This window comes from Lygodium microphyllum, chromosome 28, assembly GCF_053477565.2.
Source record: "Lygodium microphyllum isolate KBCC chromosome 28, Lygodium_microphyllum_v1.1.10, whole genome shotgun sequence".
NCBI lineage: Eukaryota > Viridiplantae > Streptophyta > Polypodiopsida > Schizaeales > Lygodiaceae > Lygodium > Lygodium microphyllum.
The window spans coordinates 54976865-55000104 of record NC_141162.1 but is presented as its reverse complement, the minus strand read 5'-3'; positions in this window follow the sequence as shown (position 1 = coordinate 55000104).

The following is a 23240-nucleotide window of genomic DNA, read 5'->3' as shown; positions in this document are numbered from 1 at the left end:
AAATTATGAATAATGAAGATCACTTTCAAAATTAAGAATGTACGAATTTGATGAAAAGCAGCAAAATAAAATTGGGGGAGAAATAGAGATGGGTCACATACAAAAGGACGAAAGGGTGACATAGAATCTGATTAATAAATATACCATTTTTAAAGGAGAGAATAGTGTAATACAAGAATTGACCATAACCAAAATGAATTGAAATGAAATGATACAATAGGGTTGTGCAATGTAATTTCCTTCGCATGGATAAACGTGTTACAAATTGAAAAATATATGACTTAAGTACCATACCTAGCATACAAAAAAATGCAATTATAAAGCATACAAATCTATTGTTAAGACCTAGAATATTGATGATAATGACTAAGACATGAAAAACAATGTTTAATTCCAAGGGATTGGCCATGGAGGTAGTATAGCGTAACATGATTGTGCAAGGGAGGGAGTTCTAGAAAGAAGGAATACATTTTATGAGGTAAGATTTGTTTATAAGGTGTATATACGGTGTCGGAGGGGTTTTTGTTGAAAGGTCGAATCCACCAGGGATCAAAGGTAGAAGAAAGTAGAGATAGGAGATGGAAGAGAAGATAAAGAATACACTAAAGGTAAACACAATAATAAAAAAGCACAATGAATCAAATCTATATGTATTGATAGAACCTGAAATCCTTTGTCTGGCGCTACTCAGAAGCACTCTCCAGGCATTAGATCTCCTGGAGCTCCCTCGTAGAATAAAAACGTGGATAAAAAATAACAGCTCATTCTCTGCCACTCGAAACCCAAATTTGATGGCTCCATTGGCTCCGAAAGGGGGTAAAACCCCAAGATACCTGATCACGAATCTCCCATATCACTTCTTCTTCCTCTTCCAATTCAAACTGTAGTTTTCAGCCAGTCATCAACAGTGATCGTGATGTGCATGATTTTGTCAATGTGTCTTTTTTATGAAAATCCCATAACTAATTGAAAAAACAACTTGCTTTTGGCATGCCATTCTAATCTAGAAGCTTTTTTAACTTTTTTAGATTTTTACAATAAATAAGATAAAAAATAGGCTAAAATTATCCAAAAATCTAGTATATTTGGATAATCCATGCAAGTCACACTAGTACTAATAACTCAGATCACATTGACTCTCTAGATCAATAAACAAGTCAGATGATGATACACTCCATGATTTTTCACATTGTGTCCGCATAGCATCACGACATCCACCCCCTCTGAACCTGCACATCCTTCGGTATGTGCCAAAATCCTAGTTGTCACCGGATTCTAAGTGAAGTCTTCACGGGCAAGCACAAGATACCTCATTTACCAAAGACCTGTAGGCATTGTGACCAAATTCACCACCCACTTAAAATGAAGAGACAATGGATATGTGGGTTGCAATCCATCCGGATGTCTCACAGATGAGTACATTTGACATGTCCTACATGTTTCCACAAAGTGAGCAACATCCTTATACATACCCTACCACCAATATCTTTCTTTGATCTTTGTAAAAGTACCCCAAAACACCTCTATGACTAGCCCATAAGCTTTCATGAAATTCTTGTGTAACATTTACTTGTGAAGCTCTGTCACCCAAAACTTGCAATGGCATACCCTGTTTCTTTTTAGCATGTTTCCATAAGTATCCATCTTTTAAGAAAAACCCATAGGCTTTCCTCTTGATCTTCTTAAACTCCTTATCTAACCATTCATATCTCTTTGTTAATGTACTGAGATATTGATCATTTCTCAACCACTCTCCTACATATTTGTCTTCCAGAAACACTTCTACACAAGATGCAAAACATCTAAAATGTCTTATCTTTTTTGTCCAAGCTTTTGTTAATGTTGTAGCAACACCTTGCATTGCTAAATTCACTCTTACAACATAATTTTCAGCTACAAGAAAGTCATCTTCTTCCTCCTCATCCATCATCACATCTTCATTCTCATAGCGTGCTCGAGATAACATACATGCCACTGGGTTATCTCTTCTTGCAATATGCTGAAATTTAGGGTTCAAAGATTTAATGTATGCAATCCACCGGAGCATAGCAATGTCCATGGTAGCACAACTAGTAATCATACCCAATATCAGCAAACAATCAGTCTTAATGACTACATGAGCATCCATAAAATACTCCTTATCGCATTTAAGGGCTGTCACAATTCCCCATAATTCTCTTTTAACCTGTGGGTACCTTCTCTGTCATTCAGTCAACCAAAGCATATTGCATATATTTTCCCTTCCTCATCATCTTGCCCAATTGCCCATCCAATCCCAATTGAGCTTGTATCAACTGTAATAATGATAGGCTTTCCATGTGAATAATCAACCTTTCTCAATGTAGGAGTAGATTAAATTAAGAGTTGCTTCAATTTATTCACTGCTTTCTGATGCTTCATTTCCCAATGAAGTCTTTGACCTTTCCTCAGAAGCTGATATAGAGCATCGGCTACATGTGCAAAGTAAGGAATCAATATCAAATAGAACACACATGCACCCAAGAATCTACACACCTCTAATACATTCGTGCATACATCTTGCAATTTATCAATCCCATCTATTTTTTTTTGTGATGGTCTTTGCCCATAGGGCCCACACATGTGACCAAAAATCAAAACCTCTTCAACTCCAAAGACAAACTTTTGTTCAGAAAGAGTTAAATGCACCTCTTCTAGACATGTCAAAATCCTCTCACAATCCACAATATGGTCTGCAACAAACTGTCTACATCCATGAGCGTCCATCTCTTCATTCTTCTCATCCATTGCACACCCTTTGATTGGAACATCATCCAAGAAGGGCATTGTCAATTGTGGTATAAAATCCATGAGTACCCTATTCATAGCATTTGTCATGTGTGCCACTGAGTTTGTTGCACCCTATGGGAGAGTACACATCCATACTAACCCCAAGGGAGTCTTCATGGTTGTGATCTCCCTGCTTTCAATTGCAAGTTGAAACTAATCATACCTCGAGTAAAGATTACCCAAAGAATAGATTGCTCTGCCTACAAAAGCCTCTACAAATTCATCAACCACAGGACTTGCAGCCACATTTCTTATGGTCACTTTATTGACCAGATGCATGTCTTGAATAAATCTCAAAGCCCCATTCTTTTTGGGCACAGTAAACCAACGATTTGAGTATAGGGTTGAAGAGGGCTTGAAGATCTTCATGCAAATCTTTTCATTTAGCAAATCCATCAGCTTTCGCAAGTAAGCTTTAGGCACTGGAATAGGCCTCAAGTTCCATGGCACATGTGGCACAGTAAAATTGCCATAGGAGAGACAACATTTGGATCCAAAAACCTATTTCACTTGGCTGAAATGCAAATTCCTTTCCATGCCTAGCCAACATCTGCATAAAAGAGTCTTTCTCAGCAGGTAAAAGAAACCCTTTTGCACCAACTTTTAATTCCTGTAATGTTTCAGATGTAAATTGATGACCTATATCTTTAGGATCTCGTAAGCTTGGCTGCCTTGACACTTTTTCATACAAACCCTCACTCTCTGATGGAAGTGGAAAAGTAATTGGTTTCAGCTTTTTGTCAATTGTCTTATATTTTGTCTCCACAAGTGCTTCAGCCCATTGTAATCCTTCTTGCTGAGCGAACAATGCTATAACATTATACATATCCAAAGAACATACTGGGAAGACTCTGTTTTTAGCCTCATTTTCTACATGTATAGTTGCTGAAATTTCAGCCATAGTTTCATTAATATTCAGCCCATAAAAGATGCCTGAAATGCCTTCATTTTCAGCTAACAATCCCAATACTCTCAGTTTCTTAATAGCTTGTTTCATATATATGTGTTCGTCTTTGCACAAAGCTTCCATAGTCTTAAACTGACATGAACTATTTGCTGTAAACTAAGAATAACTAATAATAAATACATGCTTCATTCCATCAAGAGGTGAGTACATCCTCTGAACAGCACTACTGTAGCCCCGCATTACAACAGTGCTTAATGAAAATCTAGGTCTTTGAATTCCCTTGCATTTGGAGCCAAAGGAGACTCTCGAAACATATCTCGATTTCTAGGATGATTGACACAAACAATAAAAAATTGGACTGATTTTGTCCCATTCAACCCTTATTCTCACACAATGAAAGTGACCAGTGCAAGTAATCCAATCATCCTTCACATACTTTTGTGTTGTGAGTGTCCATAAAGCGTTCTATAGCTAGACCTCAATAGTTTCCAATATGTGTTTTGTTACTGGCACGTGTTTCATAATTGACCCCCTTATCCTATGTGTACACATCCCATATAATTGACATGCTATTTAACTTCCACATTTTAACAGATTAATTGATATCACAAATTGTGTTGCTTGACATTCATCAACTAGAAAAGCAAGTTAACATTGTTACATAAAAGCTTTTGTCATGAAGCACGTTAATATGGTGTCCTTTTCTAAGCTATAAAACTTATTGCTCCCTTAAGTAGCTAGGTCAAGCTATGATAGATTACATGAAACTAAGATGGGGAGGTTTCTTTAAGATTACAACATCATGTCCAATAGAGCTCAAGTTAGAGACTTAATCTATGTATACCCATGAATCATAGATAGAAAAAGTATTATTTTGAAAACCTTAGGAGTTTCAAAATTGTTACATAGAAAGACATGCCATCGTTAACGCTTGTATGCATGTCATTGCTTGCTTATTCAAAGGCAGCCAAATTCATGTCATGCAACTTGCAGTTAAGGACTTCTAATTGATTCACCTTGCATAGAGGGCACATCCTAGAAGGCAAAACACAAGTTTGGGGGTCGTCGAAAATTAGAGATTTATCATTATAGCATTACAAGGGAGAAGAGAGAAAGGAAGCTTTGCATGGAGCAGTTTCTGGCTTGCTTGCTTATCATAGTCATACGTAGTACGATTTGCAAAATATGGAGCTCTAATTCTTGCTAATTATGGAGTTTAAAGGGCGATGACAATGCTGACACCGAGCTGGAGAACGGCACCGAGGAGGGAAGCGACGTGGATGTCGACGGTGCCATCGACCTCGCCGTCAACGATGGCGACGATGCCGTCGGGGAGGGTGACGGGGCCGACCTGGTGGCCGGAGGAGGGGTTCTTGAGGTAGCATTTCTGCTGGGGGGGAGGGGACGTCTACCGAAGCCCCGATCTCCATGTATGCTGACAGCCACCCCGACCTCCACCACCGGCACCAGCACCACCGGCTGCCCGGACTGGTTCTCCACCCGGCAGTTCGCTTTCACAGGACACGCTATCCAGCTGCATATACTCGCGGAAACTACGACCACTACAAGCAGTTGCCTCAGAGAGAGCACTACACTACAGCCACGGCCACAAAGAATATTGGCTGCCATGTTCGACGGCGCGCAGGCAGAGAGAGAGAGAGAGAGAGAGAGAGAGAGAGTATATATCGAGCTGGGGGAGCTTGCAGGCTCCCTCTTTATAGCTGTCATCTCCCATCATTAGCTCACTAATCAACATCGTTATCGACCAGTTAATTAGTCATAGCCATATCGGGCCCCGGCATCAAGGCGGTGGTCGTTTCTGCAGCCAAACCTTTCCTTTTCGAAAGTTGTAAGCAAAGATACTCATTTTGACGATGATCTTTGCCACACACCTTCGATATCAGCAATACTTTGCACACTGTTCTTGTTATCTAGTTGATTATAGATTTATTGTCTATATCCACCATGCCTTAACATGCTTTAAAGTTTTAAGCTTCATTGCGCTGCCCATCCAAACTTGCTACTCTCTCTCATCTTCCCCGCATTAGCAGTAACTCGTACTACAGTCTCTTGCTCGGGCTTTCAAAACATCAAGGACGAACGGTAAGAAGCACACTACCCAATTGCGGTATTTCATAAGTGAACTAGCAGTTCGGGTATTTTGATAAGCGAAAAGGAAATGCTATCAACCTTTTAATGTCGTATTTCCGAGTGTCGAAACAGCGCCAGCCAAGTGGTGTATTCAAAGCATCGACATCCCACAAATAAGAGTATGTGAAATTTAAGATTCCCTTACCTAACCGAAATGAGAACTTCAACATGATACTGTGGGCTGCCATCTTAGCTGTAAAGGTTCGCTCTTCCCCCCCGACCAAGTTAAAAACTTCAGCTTGTGTTTATTTTTGTGGTGATTTTGTTGCACATCACAAGTCTCAAATACAAGACATATGATCCACTCATGGCTCCTATTATTAAGTAGGGTGTCTAGACGTGTGAAAATCGCATATCATATGGTTGTGGGATCTCATCAACGATGAGAGTCCTTCAACGGTTTCCACTTTGCGAAATTGAAATGCTTACAAGGCATCGTTCCACCATTGGCATAGGATTTGGGAAGTGTGAACTAGACTTTGACATTTTGTGATTGATTGGATGTTATTTTTGCCACTTGCGTGGAAATACAAGGACCATGAATAGAATTTCAAACGACAAAGTTGTTGTCTATAAGGCACTTGCATATTGCTATAGTTGTTAAGGACCATTTGTCATCTTTTGCATTGTGGCAGATTTGCTCTCGACGTTATGAGGGACCCTAATGATGGCTGTTTGAAGTTGAAAATTTTGAAAAACATTTGGCTACATTTTTCTAACTCTATTTGATAATTTTGGATCTCACTCTTTGGCAAGCCTCTAGTATGGTCTATAAAAGGTAAGATTGAAAAGGACATTCACTTTATGTCAAATGTCCAAAGGCAACTACGTAATTGAGAGGGAGTCACTACAAGACATAATTCTTCTAGATCATGTACATTGACATATAGGAAGGAAAACATATGCGAATAAGTCCTCGAGAAGAAAGAAAATAATGGCATTTTAAGTATAAATGAAGATAATAGTCTTCCTCAATGTCATTCAATGAATGCATGCGATCACTTTTTGATAGCACAAGTAAAAGTCTTAAGATAATCCTTGGGATTGCAAGCTTTCTAAAAGTCAAAATAATTGTACAACTAACATCTTATCGAACCTATGAAGATTCCGTAATTTGAAAGCTAGTGTGTTAACTATATACAGATATTCTAAAAGGGATTTGGACGTATCTTATCTTGTTTCGAGATAGTAGACATTTTATACATATTTACTATTTATAAGGGGTTATTCAGATTCAAATAGAAAATGTGTTAAATCCATTGGAAAAAATCACATCTATGGTTTTCTTAAATAGGCCTTCAATGTAGGTAAATAAACAGGGTTATATATTGTGAGAACCCCATTTTAAATTGAATAATTTAGTGTGAAAAACTCACAAATAATGCATGGAAATTTATTTTACAAGTTACCAAAATCCAAATCCTTAAGTAGTAATTGATAATGGCTTAAAAGTTGCTAATGCCAAAATGTTAACCCTTCTTGCAATCTTTTGGCCAACCACTATCTTAGCAAGTACAAATATTCAACCACTCCACAAAAGATTCTTTATTTCATGGGAAGGATTTGATCCTTAAGTACAAATATATACATACATATATACGAATATGCATGTGTCATGTATATAGGTATGTGTGTATGTGTATACATGTGCATTTGCATGCAAAATAAATCCACTAAATTGATATCGATGTAGAAAGAACCTAACATTTTAAATGGATGAAGCCACAAAAACTCAAAAAATACTATTGACAATCCTCAGTTAGTAAGACTGCTAAAGAGCAACATGTGTGTAAACATATTTATATACAAGAAGCCAAAATGATTGGTGAATGCTTGGTATGATTATGAAATGTATGTGTTATTGGTCAATTTTTGCTGTTGAATGTGGCCTTAGAGATTGAAATATGTGTTGAATCACAAATTTAGAGTAAATTGTATGTGGTTATGTGCATATCTTGGAATTTTGAATGCTCTATTATTTATCTTTTGTTTATTGAGCTCATTTTCCTCTATACTGGATTGGTGTTGATTTTCAAGTGTTGGAAATGATCATATATGGATTTCAATAGCCTTTAACAATATTGTCCTAGTCTAGTGCTATCCCATATATTTGGTAATGAATCCAAGCTCTAAGGGCCTACAACAAACTTGGAAGACATTGAAGGAGGTACTATTTTCCATGCAAAGAAAGGACTATGGTAGAGAAAGAAAGGACAAGTTATGGCAAAGAAAGAAAGTCCTCCAAACCTAAGGGCCGTTAAGCTCAAAGTCCTATTGTCCCTATGCCTAGAAGAGTATAGTATAGAACAATCCAACAAAGCGCTCATACTAAGACAGAGCCACACAAGGATCAATTCGATCCATGAAAAAGAGATCAAAATTTCTCAAGAACTCAGTTGAAGGATTTTATAGTTTATTCTTGAGAATTTAAAAAAAATGAGGATAGGTGTCATCCCATGCACAACTAGTTGGTGAAACACATGGATCCCAAAAAGGAGTACAATTTGATGAGGAACCTGGACACATTCGAAGAAAACTTGAGATTTTTTCAACTATGGTTGGTACAACCAATGCATAGAAGAAAGAATGTTGTTCACATGAAGGGGAGTATAGACTTCCCATTTGGTGTTTGCATCAAAGCCAACCATAGTTCCAAAATGTGTAAAGGAGATAAATAAGGCTAATGCTATTTTGAATTCAAGAACTTAGGAGCAAGATATTAGATTAAAGATTGTTGTATATCCAATGCTCTAACTGATAGAGATTCATTAATGAATATGATGATTTAAATATACAATGAAGAATCTAGGAATAAGGCATACAATTGAAAGTGGCTTCTTAGTTTTTTTAATCAATGAAAGTTAAAATTCTTGGGCATCTCCCCCTATTTGAATACCACCTTTGCTAGAAAGGATTGTTGGCTCATTTACCTAATTATCAAACCTAACCTTGGTATGCTTTTCACCCATTGGTAGTAATGAGTAACAAATTGATTGGTTGAAAGGGACCTTCACCATGGGGTGACGAGCCTCTAAAGTGGCCCTCCTAAATCATATATGCCCCAATATAATGGCTTTGTTATACTTGAAATATCATTTGACTCAACCTAAGAGATACCCAATCATACCATAGTAAAGGACAGTATATTGAGGCAATTATTTTCATAGATCACAAAGGAGTAATGTCGCTATAAGATACATGCCATATACCAACGTTTAAAGCGATCCAAATATTCATCTAAAAAATTACCCCCGTTGTCGCTAAAAGCATTGATATATATGTCTCTTCTGATGCATATATCGATGCTAATAGCGACTCGTGCAATAAATTAGCAACGCTAATAGCAATGATTATAGAGAAAAAAAAGGTGGCAGGGCAGTATACTACTTTGCGACCTTTGAGTACCATGTGTTGAAAAATGTTCCATAAAGAAATTATAAATTGAATAAACAATCATCATTGAGACACGTGTATCATGAGATACTGGAAAAAAAAATGTCAATTGATTCAATATTCAAATAAGTACAAGAACAATGATGACAACTCATAAAACTACATGGAATGATAGAGAAGAAAGTCCAAAACAAACATGGAAATGATGACAACTCATAAAACTACATGGAATGATAGAGAAGAAAGTCCAAAAAAAACATGGAAATGTATCTATAAATATTGCAAAATAGGATTCCATACAAAGGTTGAGAAATATATCCAAGGAATGCTACATGGAAAGAGCCTATATGGATCACAGGGCCACAAAAGGAAAGGATGTGTGCTCCTCAAACCTATGCGAGTACTATAGCTCCTCGCTATCCGTCTTGATGCAATGGAGCATCAAACAGACTCTACAATATAAACAACTAGATATTAATTGGTGCACAGATCGGACACCATATGCACATGTAGTGAGCGTCAGAAGGTCCCCAAGAACAAAAGAACTCTACTTTTTGCACAAAAAACAATGAAGAAAGCTTGCATGACATGAACAAGAGACTAATTCGGTGCAATCTCCCCCCATGCCTTGTGTGAGCGCTCCACAAAGCATGTATTTTATGTATTATTCATCTTCAAGCTCAAAAAATAGCCCAATTTACAATTAGCACGCTTTAGCTTTTGTGTTTGATTTTGTGCCACTAAAGAATTAAAGCTATTGGGTGCCCAAGAAGTCAGGCGGTACCCAAATACAATGTCCAATACAAATGTTTAAATCGTGCGCCCATGTGCATAAAAAAGTAATAAATAAATATCAAGCACTTTGATAAATAAGTGCGTCAAAATATGGATGCCATGCCTAAGATACACACCCATAAAAAATTGGTGATAATTTGAATACACGTTATCCTCCAATGCTTCCCAATGCCACCGCTGCTTGCTCTACACATCAACTGAAGCATTCACAATTGTTAGAAATATAATACAATTAAACCGACAAAAGTGAATACCTAGCAGTCTTCAGCTACAAAAATAAATTGGTCAGAACTCAATCCTAACCTTAATTTATTACGAGTGCGCACTCTAAACTCATAAACGTTTATTAATTTAAATATGTATTTTTTGGAATCACCCGCTATGGAATCACCCACTTACACATTAAATTAACAAAACGCTCAAAAAGGATAGGCATCCCTATCGTTTTTTCCCATAAAGAATCCACCTTGTGTATGAGCCCCGGTAATAAAATTTTACGAAATCCACCACAAAACCTCACGGAATTTACTGTGGAATATGCCTCCTGGCATCATTAATCCATGATATATAATGCATCACAAAAAAACTAATAACTGCAAAAAAGAAAGAGGCTTGACTTACTGGGCCACCATACACATAAAATCTATGGATGAGTATAGTGAGGCCGCGTCTCTCTACATACTGAGTTTCCAAACCTATAGGATCACGGTTTACGATGGAGTACTGCAAAAAAAAAGTAGCATTATTAAAAATAAGGTTATTATTATAAGTGATATTCCAAATAGGAAAGTGAGAACAACCAAAAGAAAACTTACAAATTCCTCCAAATAAGTTCTGTGGCCACTAGTCCCTAGATGATGCATGACCCCTGTCTCCAATCATACCTCGCTACCTCCCACTATGGTTGCCATTGTCTTGGAGAGTTTGTGGCCTCCTCCTTGAGTCTCCACCAATCCTCTCCATATAGTTTTTTTCTACTCACACACACGTTAAAAATGTTAAGACTAAACATAAAAGCTTATGCTTTTATGGATAGCTTTTAAAAGTTAACACGATTGATATACCGCCCTTTTGCTTTTGACTTATTACAGGCATCCTGAATTAACAGGCTGCCCATCTTACCTTCTTCTTTGCCTGTTTGCCATTATTTCTTGCTTCTCAAATAATTGTTGCTTTCTTCATAACAATCACCATCTTCTATGTGTGTCGATAGCCGAAACTTCTTGCGATCTGCGTATGCCACCATGTTCTCTTAATTCTGCACATAGTTTCTCCACTTCTCTAGCCTTAAACACAAGGTTTTTCTCCATTGCACCTCTCTACCCTAGCAATTCTATTTTAGCATTCTTCTCAAACTCAAATGTAGTTCTTGCAAGTTGAACCTCCTGCCTGAGGCTTTTTGTTTCAGCTTTCATGGTTGGAACGTGCTGAGCATCAGTGCGAACCCTCACTAGCTCTTCTGTTAGTTGATGCACCTGTGCATTTCACTCTTGACGAGATACATGAATATTTTGAGCATCAACCTGTGCTATCTCTAGTTCAACCTTAAAGGGCTCAATATTCCATGTTTCAGCTTCCATCTTGGCCACAACTGCTTCACGTTCCGCCATCTGTCCACCTTTAAATAACTCGCTCAATCTTCCTCCTCTAAAATAACTTAAATTTTCGATATCAAACTTCAATCCTCCATTCAAGTTCAACACCGCCATGGAGTTTAGCTTGCTTCTTCTAGTCTTCCACTCTGTTCTGTTGAGCATCCTTTACCTCCACTAGTAAAGCCTTGCTAAGATGGACATGATCTTGGCCTTCTTCTCCCTATCTCTATGGCACACCTCGAGGCCTCTGTAACCAGCAGCAACTCCTCTTGTGAAAGAGGAGGATGAGAGTGGGGCCTCCCCCCCACCCTGCACTTGCCATAGCCTCCGCGAGCCATACGCTCTTTTGTTCTCCTCCTCTCACACAACTAGCCCAAACTAGCCTTCTTAGGGGCTGCTCCAGGCATCTCACTTATGCCATATCTATCTTCATACAATCCGTACACTGACTCGAACCCATACACCCCACCATATTCTACACCTTGTCCTCCTGTATGTCATACCAAACAGGATCCTTGATGTGAGGAGATCCAGCGGGAATTTCAAGTTGATGTTCAGTACCTTTGTTTCTTACTAAAGAAGGAGGATCCTCCTCACCTTCATATCCCACTTGAAGGATTCTAGGTCCATTCACTGCCTAGAGTGCCCTATGCCCACCGTCCTCTCAAGGCTTCAAGGAGTCCCACAAGCTTCCGCAGGAATAAACCTTCTAATTTGTTTAACTCCTAGACCTGTAGCAAACGTCTAGCTCTAGCTTCTAACTGTGTCAATTTGGCAAGCAACATGACCTACGGCCTGTTTATCGATTTTCCTGGTCTTGATTTTTTAATCCTAGCTTTTTCTTTTTCTTTTGGCACTAGCTTTGGCTTCATATTTTGACCATCATGCCTTCTTCCTTAATGGACTTCATGGTGGTCTTCTTTGCCCGCTTAGTCTATGTACTCTTCTTGATCTTGATGTTCTTCATCTTCACTTGGGCTTAACCTTGCATTTATATCTTCAAAAAATAGAAGGGTCCACTTTCTTTATATTCCTTGTATGTCTAATGAAACTGCATTTTGTCAAAGTTTTCCTTGCCAAATAAGACACCCTTACCCATCATTGTCGCTACTACAAGCTGCCCTGATTATTGTATAAGAAATGCTAGAAGCCAAATCCTCAATGATCCATGTATCTACCATAGAAGACATCAATAAAAGGACTCTTCTCTAGTGATTTCTTGCAAAGAACACACATCACCATAAAAAGCCACCTTGACATGCTCCTCAAGTCTTCAATTAACTGATAATTTGTTTTATATGTTCTTGGCTTTTGTTTGTGCAATATGCCCTAAGAAGTATATTCTTTAGAATAAAACTTTGTGCCTAGACACAATGATTTAAGAATATATGTAAATTGGAATTCATCCTATGCACATAAGTGATGCTCACATGAAGAAATATGGATGCACTTGAAGATATTGTGCCTACCCTATCTACATGTGCTCGTGTGTCATGCAAGTGCAAACAGAGTTCCTTGATTATTTAAATCCTTAACCTCACCTCTCAACTCTCAACAAGAAAATATGTTATACTCCACTCTACCCATCCACCTTACACACTCTTCCAAAGGTTCCTAACTTGGTGATGAATATCTCAAATATCGAGCGTGCAAGAAATGTGTGTGTTCAATGACATGTGCTCTCTCAAGTGCACATGCATTTAAGATTTACTGCATATAGCTACAGTGGGCCTCATGCCATGCTAGTGCTCAACGATGGTGCAAAATGTGCATAATCCAAACCCGTGGCATGGAAGTATTTCATAAGAATAGGAGACGACCCCTGAGTGCAGTCCATCAAACGAAGTGTGCATCGTGAGGTGCTCCTGAACCCATCATCTCGGTGATGTGCAAGAGTCTCAATAAGAAATCAAACCTTGTTCCACAATGTTTGGCAATTACTTAGAAAATGCCAACTTCAACTTGTCCAAAAGAATACCAAACTAGACCAAGGCTATCAAGTTTCACACTCAACAGATCAAACAAAATGACAAAAACAAATCCTAAGCTAGACAAACACAAGAAATCCAATTACAAAGTGACAAAACAAACAAACACGCAAACAACTTAGGTAACAAAAAACAAAGCTGATTACAGTTTGACCAGGGGTTTTTAGTTTTGCAAAAATACTTAACATATTTAGCCCTCCCCCTAGTCTACAAGCATTTATGTGCAACATTGCTTTCATAGAGTGATGCTACATCTATTATCCATTTAGTTTCCTCATTTTTTTGTTGAAATTGTTGTTCTGACCACTCCTCTATTTTTATTGTCATTAACCTTGATATATACTTCTTTAATCTATATCCATTTATCCTTTGTTTATCTGCCTTCCCATCCAAATTTTCTAACGCATAAGTCCCATTTTTAAAAACTTCAGAAACCCTAAATGGTCCTTCTCACTTTGTTTGGAATTTCTTTTGGAAAGTATGATCCAATTTACTATTGTATCTCAAAACTAAATCCCACTTTTTATTTTTATTTTTTCTAACTAATCCCTTGTAGATTTTTTTCTTGACTTCTCTCATATTGATCACACACTTCTTGTCTGTTTAATTGTGCTTCTTGTAATTGCATCAACCTTTCTGCGAATAATTTCTTTCCTCACCTTCAGTCAGCTTTTCAGACATCCTTAAAGCTGGTATTTCTACCTCTATAGGTAGTAAGGCTTCCCTTCCATAAACGAGTTTAAAAGGAGAAAAACATGTACTTTGTTTCCTTGCTAATCTATAAGCCCACAAAGCACTTGGCAACTCAATATCCCATGTTTGAGGACAATCCTTTGTCATTTTAGAAGCATTCTTATTAACTCCCCATTGAATCGCTCGTTGAGACCATTACGCTGAGGATAGTATGGTGAGACAAATATTTTTGTTATTTTCACTTTTTCACAAAGATAATCAATTAATTCTCCCTAAAAACCTGGCTCGGGGGGTTCACTATATATATATTCTCTATTTAATGTGAGTTCATGACCTATTTATAAATATCCTAATATGTGATTTCTTCTTGAATAAAACACAACTCTTTTCTATTCAATATGTAAGTAATCTATTTATATGACACCCTTCTGTATGTAAAAAATATAAAAAATGGTCTTTTAAAAACCCCTTATTTTGAACTCGCTTTATATATACATATATTCAAAAGTGACCCCCCCGAGAAACCTGGCCCTTTATCTGACACAATCTCTAGTGGTGTTCCAAATTTACAGCATATATATTCATAGATGAATTTTTCCACATCTGTGGTTCTGATTTTTTTTACAGCTTTAGCTTCTGCTCATATCAAGAAAGATAATCGATTGCTGTCAAAATGTATATCCTTCCTCTTGAAGTATGTGGTAATGGACCAATTGTATCTATTCCCCATTTTTCAAAGATGTCATATGCAAGAATTGTTTTTCTTGTTTCTGGTTCTAATATTCTCTTACTCATTCTTTGAAATTCAGCACATGATTTACACCAGTGATTGACATCCTTTTGAACACTTGGCCACATATATCCTTCAGTAAAAATCTTTTATAAAGTTATTTTGTAAGAGTAATGTCCCCCACATGCCCCCTCATGATTTGTTTCAAGTATATGATATATTTCTTCTTTCCACGACACTCTTCCCTCAAGATTAAATCCACTCCTATAGCATAAAGAACATCATTTACCATTGTATATCTTCCAGCTCTTCTAAAAACCTATATTTTTTATTTTTTGGAATACTCAAAGGTACTTTTCCTGTTAAGAGAAATTCTTCTTCCGAATCTAGAGCTTCTCTTCCTCTATAAAGAGGAAGATCTACTTTCATTACGAATACTTGACAAATTGCTAATTGGGCTGCATTGTGAGCTTCCTAATTGTCTTCTTTGGGAATATGTTTCAAACTCCAGGCTTCAAACTCTTTTAAATCTCTTCGAATTCTATTACACATCCTTCTTAGTTTGGGATTCTTGGTTTGCCAAACTCCGAGTATCTGCTTTACTAATAGTAAAGCATCACCTCTAATTCTCAACCTTCGAATTCCCATTCTTTGACAAAGCATAATAGCTACTTGCAAGGTTGCATAACCCAGCTTTGTTGTTGCTTGTTGCCTCAAGTTTAACTATTTCTTTTTTTATCAACTTCCCTTGAGGATCATAAACTACTAATCCTCCTGATGATGCTTGGTGTGCCTTACAATATGATCCATCAAAATACATCAAAAATGAATTTTCTATTTCTGGTTTCACTTCTTCTTTATATCCAAATTTTCCTTTTAGTAAGAAAGAGCTTCCTCTATAGGTCAAAAGGTTTGCTATTGTAGCCCTAGTTGAGTCCTCAACCTAGAACTTATACCAAAATTCTTCAAGCTCAACAATCCATTTCACAACTTTTCTTGAGAGATTTGAGTTCAACAATCCATTTCAGAACTTTTCTTATCAGAATAGTAAAGGATTTTGGTACTAAATACCTCCTAAACTTTCTACAAGCAAATATTACACTTAACATTACGAGTTCAATTTCTATATGTGATTTTTCTATTTGCAACTTCACTTGACTTGCGAAATAGATAGGTCTCATATATCTAGAATTCCTTCCTCGTTGCATCAGAATTGCTCCAATAGCATCTTCTCCAACTGAAGGATTTACAAAAATTTCATTTTCCCAATCAGGTGCTTGAATTGATGATGCATGACCCAGAGTTTCCTTGACATGTTGAAACACTTCCTTAGCCTCTTTAGTCCACTCTAAAGTATCCTTCTTGGCTACCATCTGTAACAGATAGAGTAACTGAGATGCCAAAGGAATGAACCTTGATAGATATCTTACCTTATGAATGAATGTCATAAGTTCCTTAGTATCTGCAGGTGATACTAAGGTTACTAGGGATTCCACTTTTTCAGGATCGGGCTCTATTCCATTTTTCGAAACTACATGACCAAGAAGTTTCACTTTTGGTTGGGCTATCTTATATGTTTTTGGATTTAACTGACAACTGTAACTATCCAATCTTTCAAATAATTCATCAAGTTTTTCACAATGTTCTAATATCATACTATGACCACAAATATCATCAATGAAATCTCTAACAAACTTCCCTAAGTAATGAGCTAACACTCTATTTATCCTCCCTTGATACCAAGTCGGTCCATTACTGAGTCCAAAAGCTAAAACTCTATAGCAAAAACAACACCATGGTGTTATGAAAGTCATACCTTTCAAAATCTACAACAGCTGAATCTAAAATTTCCATCACAAACACTGTACCCTTCAAAACCTGCAACAACTGAATCTAAAATTTCATCTATAAAAGGAAGCAGATAATGATCTCTTTTTGTGACGGCATTTAGAGGTTTATAATTTACAAAAATTCTCCAAACTCCAGTTTTCTTTGATGCTATAACTATTGTGCTTACCCATTCTGAATGTTCTACAGGATAAATAAATCATGCTTGCAATAATTTATCTACTTCTTCTTTCAAGACTGACATTTTTTTTTAAGTCAGGGGCTTTAATTTTTGGCATATTGCTTTGGCATCTTCTTTAAGTTCTATTTTTATCCCTTCCCCTTTCATTCCTTTGATTTTTGTGTATGAAGTTGCAAAAAGATTTGGATATTTATTGATGGTGTATGATATTGTTTTCTTTCTCATTCTGTCATATCTTAACTCAACATTTTTTCAAGAAACTCTCTTTTTCCTATGGAAACTTGAGGTCGTTCCATTAATTTTTCTAGTTCCTCTAGTTTCCCTTCTTCATCATTTTCAAGAAATCCATATTTTTTATTTCCTTTAACATTTATAATCTGGACTTTATTTGAAATTTCTTGTGAAAGTTCTTCTTCCGAAGACGATTCTTCATCCTTTAACAGGAACAAAAGTCCTTTTTCTTTAGAAGAAAGATTTAAATTAAGATTTTCAATGTTTCTTGATACCCTTGAAACTATTGATGGTCCGATATGGGTTATTAACTTCACTCTATTTCCTAAGGATGTTTTCTTCTTCTTCTTCTTTTTCAATTATTATTGATGAAACTTCTAGATCTGAATCACTTTTTAAACCTTCATCCTCAGTTTCATCTTCATCTTTTGTACTATCAGTTTTCTACACGAAGAGGGAAGGGCTTAGATTGCTTTTGAACAAGCTACAACCATTTGATCGTTTGGCAAAGTGGTTAATCACTTTGCAGGAGTTCGATTATAAGATTAAGAGTAAGCCACCAAGGTTACAGGGGATTGTGGAATGCCTTGTGGATTTTCGGAGAGCCGAAAGAGACTTTGGCTGAAGGAAGTGATATCGAAGAAATGTTTGAAATTGATACAGCTTCTATTCCATCTTGGTATGTTGCTATCACGCATTATCTATCAACGGGAGAGACTAGAGCTCGTTTATCAAAATCTGAAAAGAGGAAAATCAGACAACATGCTTTGAAGTTTTCCTTGATCGCAGGAACACTATATCGACAGGGTGTTGATGATATCTATCACTGATGTGTGATGCTTGACGAGGTTCCTTTCATCTTGGAAGAGTGCCATGACTCTGCATGTGGAGGGCACTTCGTTGGACGATTGACGGTGTCGTATTGCTGCGCATTCGAGGTGTGTAAACCACCCAAAAGTCGTGTGTGTGATTTGATACTTTGTACATACTTAGTTGTTATGTTTGCTCTTTCATTCTATGCTGAAGATGGAGAAGAATAAGGAATTTTGGTAGATTGGTGACTCGAGATGCAATCTCATGGACCACTTTGATTGTGACCAAGGGTTCGTTTGAAAGCCTGTGGCAGCATAGGAGCATTTCCAATGGGCCAAGAGATACATGCTGAGATCATCCTAAGGGTCTAGAAAGAGACTCTGTTGTTGGTGACATGCTCGTGGACATGTATGGAAAATGTGGTTTTATTAAGGAAGGACGAGAAGAGTTTGAGAAATTGACTGTCCATGATGTTATATCGTGAACAATAATGCTAGATGCCTATGTTCATAATCGTGAAGGTGATATGACTATGTGATGCTATGAGGAGATGCAACATCAAGGGGTGTGCATGCCAATTCTATTACATATGTTATCTACTTGAAAGCTTGTGCAACCATAGGAGCAGGATAAGTCGACAGAAATTTGATTGAGGTCTTCATTAAAGGAAACGACAAAGATATGGTTGTGCCTCTTTGTTGTGCCAAAGAGGCTCACGAAAAGAACAAATTTAAAGATGGTTATTTTCAGGAGCCGCTTTACTGGAGGGGCAGAAAAGGTATTCTGGGAGCTATGAGATAGAAAAAGAAAAGAGTTTTTTTTGAATGGGACAAGGAGGGAAAAAGCAGATTTGAAAGGGGAGAAAAGAAAGGGCCGCTTTTGGAGAGGAATCGGGGAGGAAGGAAAAATAGATGGTACTCTACGGCTCAAGAAGAGGAGGGCTCGAAAGGAGACAACTATTAAAAACGGCAGAGAAACAGGGCACTTGGGAATCTACGAAGGAAGGGAGGAGAGTTTTTTTTAGGAATCTAATGGTGTGGATGGATGGCACAAAGCATTAATGGAGTGGGATCAAACTGATAGGGGATGACACCCTGCATGTGTTTACTTTACTGTGGCTTAGAGGTTGGGGAAGACAAAAACGGAGAGCAAAGGAAATGGAAGGAGAAAATTGACGTTATGACGGAGGGAAACGAAGTATAAGAATGAGGTCGAGTTGAAGAAAAGTTGACGAAGTTGAAGCTTAAGGAGGACGTTCTCTGAGATTCAGAGACACAGACGAAGAAAGGCTGAAAGTGTGAGGGAGACGATTTGACAACTTTCTTCATACCAACAAAACTCCAGATTGATGATCAAGCAGAACCAGTTTCCGTTCAGAAGAGATTTTTGAAAGACTCCTATAATCCGTAAGTTTACGAAGGTGCTTGAGTTTCTGGCGGCCAAGAATATGCTGACGTTGCAGCAGATAAATGCAATATCCCATCATGACGAGCTTTGCTGGTGTCGAAGACAGAGGAACGAAGTAACGCTGATTATAGAGCAAATGACTGGAGACTACGATTGCAATCCTATGCTTTTTGTAGGAGACATCAAGGGTCATCTCTAGTCATCGGTGCAAATCAGCAGTTGCCCAGCTTACACAGAAGATGCAGAAGCGTGGTCGTCCATCCTTCCGATCATGTGTTGCGAACATCCCGTTCCCCTTCAGCGTTTCGCCTTTCCCAGCGTGATGTGGACTTCATCTCTCCAGCCGAGACTGGGCCGCAGAATTTTGATGACAACATAGATGAAGAAGAACTGGATGTCTTGTTTGATGAGCTCGGTGAAGTGGTGGTTTCAGATCCAAGCCCGTTTCTGCTGAGGCGGATGATGATTCACAGAGCCTTGCATTTGTGGTAGCTAATGAGATAGATATTTTAATTCAAGAGCACACACCTGTACTTCTCTGTCTGGTCTATCTACTTGCACATATCTATGTCTCTGAACTGAATAGTGCAAGGTTTTTGTGGAAGCATACACCCACAACCATAAAACAGAACAGTCCAGAACTTGTTGCTGTGTGGGAAATTAGACAATGTGTGTGGAAATATGTCCATGGGATTTTATTCACTGAAGATCTTGAAACTGCTATCTACAGCGTAATCATTCATAAGAGTTAATGATGTTGCAAACTTATTGGGTATAACAGAGGAAGATGCCATCCCATGCTCTACTCAGGAGGGATGGATTTTGGATCATGCTGATATTACATGAGCTCTATTTTGAGCTCTTGTGGAATGGAAAAGCTTGAATTGCTTAATCAGAAAGTTCAGAATGTTCCTGTTATACAGTTACCCTTTGATGCAACCATTCTTGGTTGATTGTCAGGCTTGCTGAAGAATAAAGACCTTTTTGTGGAAAAGACACGGAAGGCCTTGGTCTAAAGAATTAAGATTATGGCACAGCAACAATGTCAGAGCTGTTGATGTCATCAATCCTAGAAATACAGCAAGAAAATCAAACAGTGTGTTCAGAGGTCATTGGAGTCATAACAGGTTAATCTGGAAACTTTAGAGAGTGAAGAACGTGTTGTGGAGATTGCCACTGTAAACTGAATTGGCTTTCTATTCATCTTCAATTATTAACAAAAAGTAAAATAGAGTTGACATCATTTTCTCATCTTGATTATTTGCTTGATTGATCTTCTATCCTGAAATTAGTCAAGGTCCTCTGTGGTTGCGACATTGCTTTCACAAACCCTTCGACAACGGCACAGAAAGCTTTAAGAGCTGAGTATTGGTGCCGGTCCATCTTCCAAGATTCCTTTGAGTACATCAAGAGATGTGATACCTGTCAAAGACATGACAAGAGAGAGAATAGGAAATGCCACTTACGCCTATCATGGCTATCCTTCCATTTGAGAAGTGGGGCATTGACTTTGTGGGTCCTATCACCACGTCGTCTACTACTCAGAAGAGATACATTATAGTAGCAATTGATTATTTTACAAAATGGTCAGAAGCGCGGGCGATGAGGCAAGACAATGCAAAAGAGACTACAAATTTTTTTTAAGAGCAGATTATCTGCCGTTTCGGTCCACGGAAGGAACTAGTGTCAGACCGTGGAACCCACTTTTTGAATAAAGTGCCCAAAAGCCTAACTGAAGCTTTGCAAATCAAGCATAACAAAACAACACCCTATAATCCGTAAGCAAACGGACAAGTCGAAAGTACTAATAAGCAGCTTGTGGGTATCTTGTCTAAAATAGTCTCTGAGAAGAAACGAGACTGGGACAGGAAGTTGTATGTGGCAGTATGGGTATACAACACAACGTTCAAGAGAGCTACTAGCCATACTCCATTTAAATTAGTTTATGGGGAAAGTGTGTATTACCCCTCGAAATTAAGTTGCCAACCATACGGTTTGCAATTAACCACTCGTCGGGAGATGAGGATGCACTCTTTGAACGTTTCATGACCATAGCCCACTTGGATGAACTGAAATTGCAGAGCTTATTACACCAAGAGGTGGCTAAACATCGGATGAAGCAGTTGCACGACCTTAAAGCAAAGAAGTATACCTTTAAAAAAGGGCAATTAGTGATGTACTATGATGCGCACAGAGAGCTATTTCCAACGAAGCTGAAACCTAGATGGGATGGCCCCTACAAGATTGTCGAGATAGGAAAAAATAGGTCTATGGCTCTACTAGCTGATCTACACGGAGTAGAATTTAAAAATAAGGTTAATCTTAATAAGATTAAACCTTATTATTTCTAAGTATGCTAATATGGCAAAATGCATTACACGTCCATGTTGGGGCTCATTAGAGACCTGCAAAAGAGCTTAAAGCTAGTTGATGGGGCGGTTAATTCCTTATCTGGAGCACCCATATCTGGAGCAGAGATACCATCAGGGGAAACTTATCTGGTGGAGCAAAGGATACAAAGTGATTGACCAAGAAGACGGAACCTTTGTGTGGGAGATCAAAGTCTTCTGCCATCACTGCTTACGAATGTTGACAAGTATCCCTGTTGAGTTTAATGAAGTAGGTGGGATGGAGTCGTCAATTCATCCTCTAAACATGTGAGTTTTGAGCCCGGGATGTGCCTAAAATTTGCCAAAAAAATCTGAAATTTAGGAAAAAAATATTTAACATCGAAGGCGGCGGCTACAGCTAGGACGATTTTAAGCACCAAGTGAAAGATGGCTTTTAAAAGGCGCTTGAGCGACGCTTGTGGATTTTTGATAATTTTTTCGACTGCAATGCGGGATGCTGGGAGCTTCCAGTCAGTGCGGGATGTCGAGACGGATGCACAAGATTTTTTAGAGGCTGAAAGGGAGCCCGGACGCAAAAGAGGCCAAAAATGGCCCAAGATTTGAAAGGGTGAACAAATTGAAGACCAAAGGGGGGGTGCCCTTTGGGACTTTTAACCCCCCTCTCTCATTTTGAAGAAAAAAACGTGAAGAAAATGTGGATATGGCGTGAGCAGCAGGCGGCCGAAAAATGCGCCATCCCCCCTCCCCCCCCCCCCAATCATGATTGGAGGCTGAAAGTATCCCATGTAACCGACAATGGCCATTAACTTCTTCCTCTTTCCTAATTCTATCACCTGTCCTCGTGTGAGATATGGCTATCTGGATGAAGAGATCAGAATCTAGTCTTTCTCTCTCCTCCCTCTCTCTTCCTCTATGGGCTGTTCATGTGCACCATCTTGAAGGAGGAATCAGGAGGCAGATTGAAGGAAATGGTGATGGAGATTGATGGAGATGCTGAAGATTGATGTATAACATTGGATTGAGAGCAATGGAGGTCTATCTACTGGTTATACAGTCATTTAAGGCATCTCCGGTTTTGTAAAAACACGGTATGATCATTTTTATGAAGAAAAATGAAATTTTTTGATAGTTTATGATGATAATGATGTTCATATTGGATGAAAATTTGTTTGTGTGCTGGTTGCATCATGACTAATTGTTGTTTATCAGAAAATATTGATTTTGCAATGATTTATATGTGCTATTGAATTCCCAAAAATCGGAAATGTGGTTTTTTAGCGGTAAAATGATAGTTTTTTCGTTTCAGGTGCAAGAAAATGGAAAAACAAGAGAAAAAATAGAAATACGTC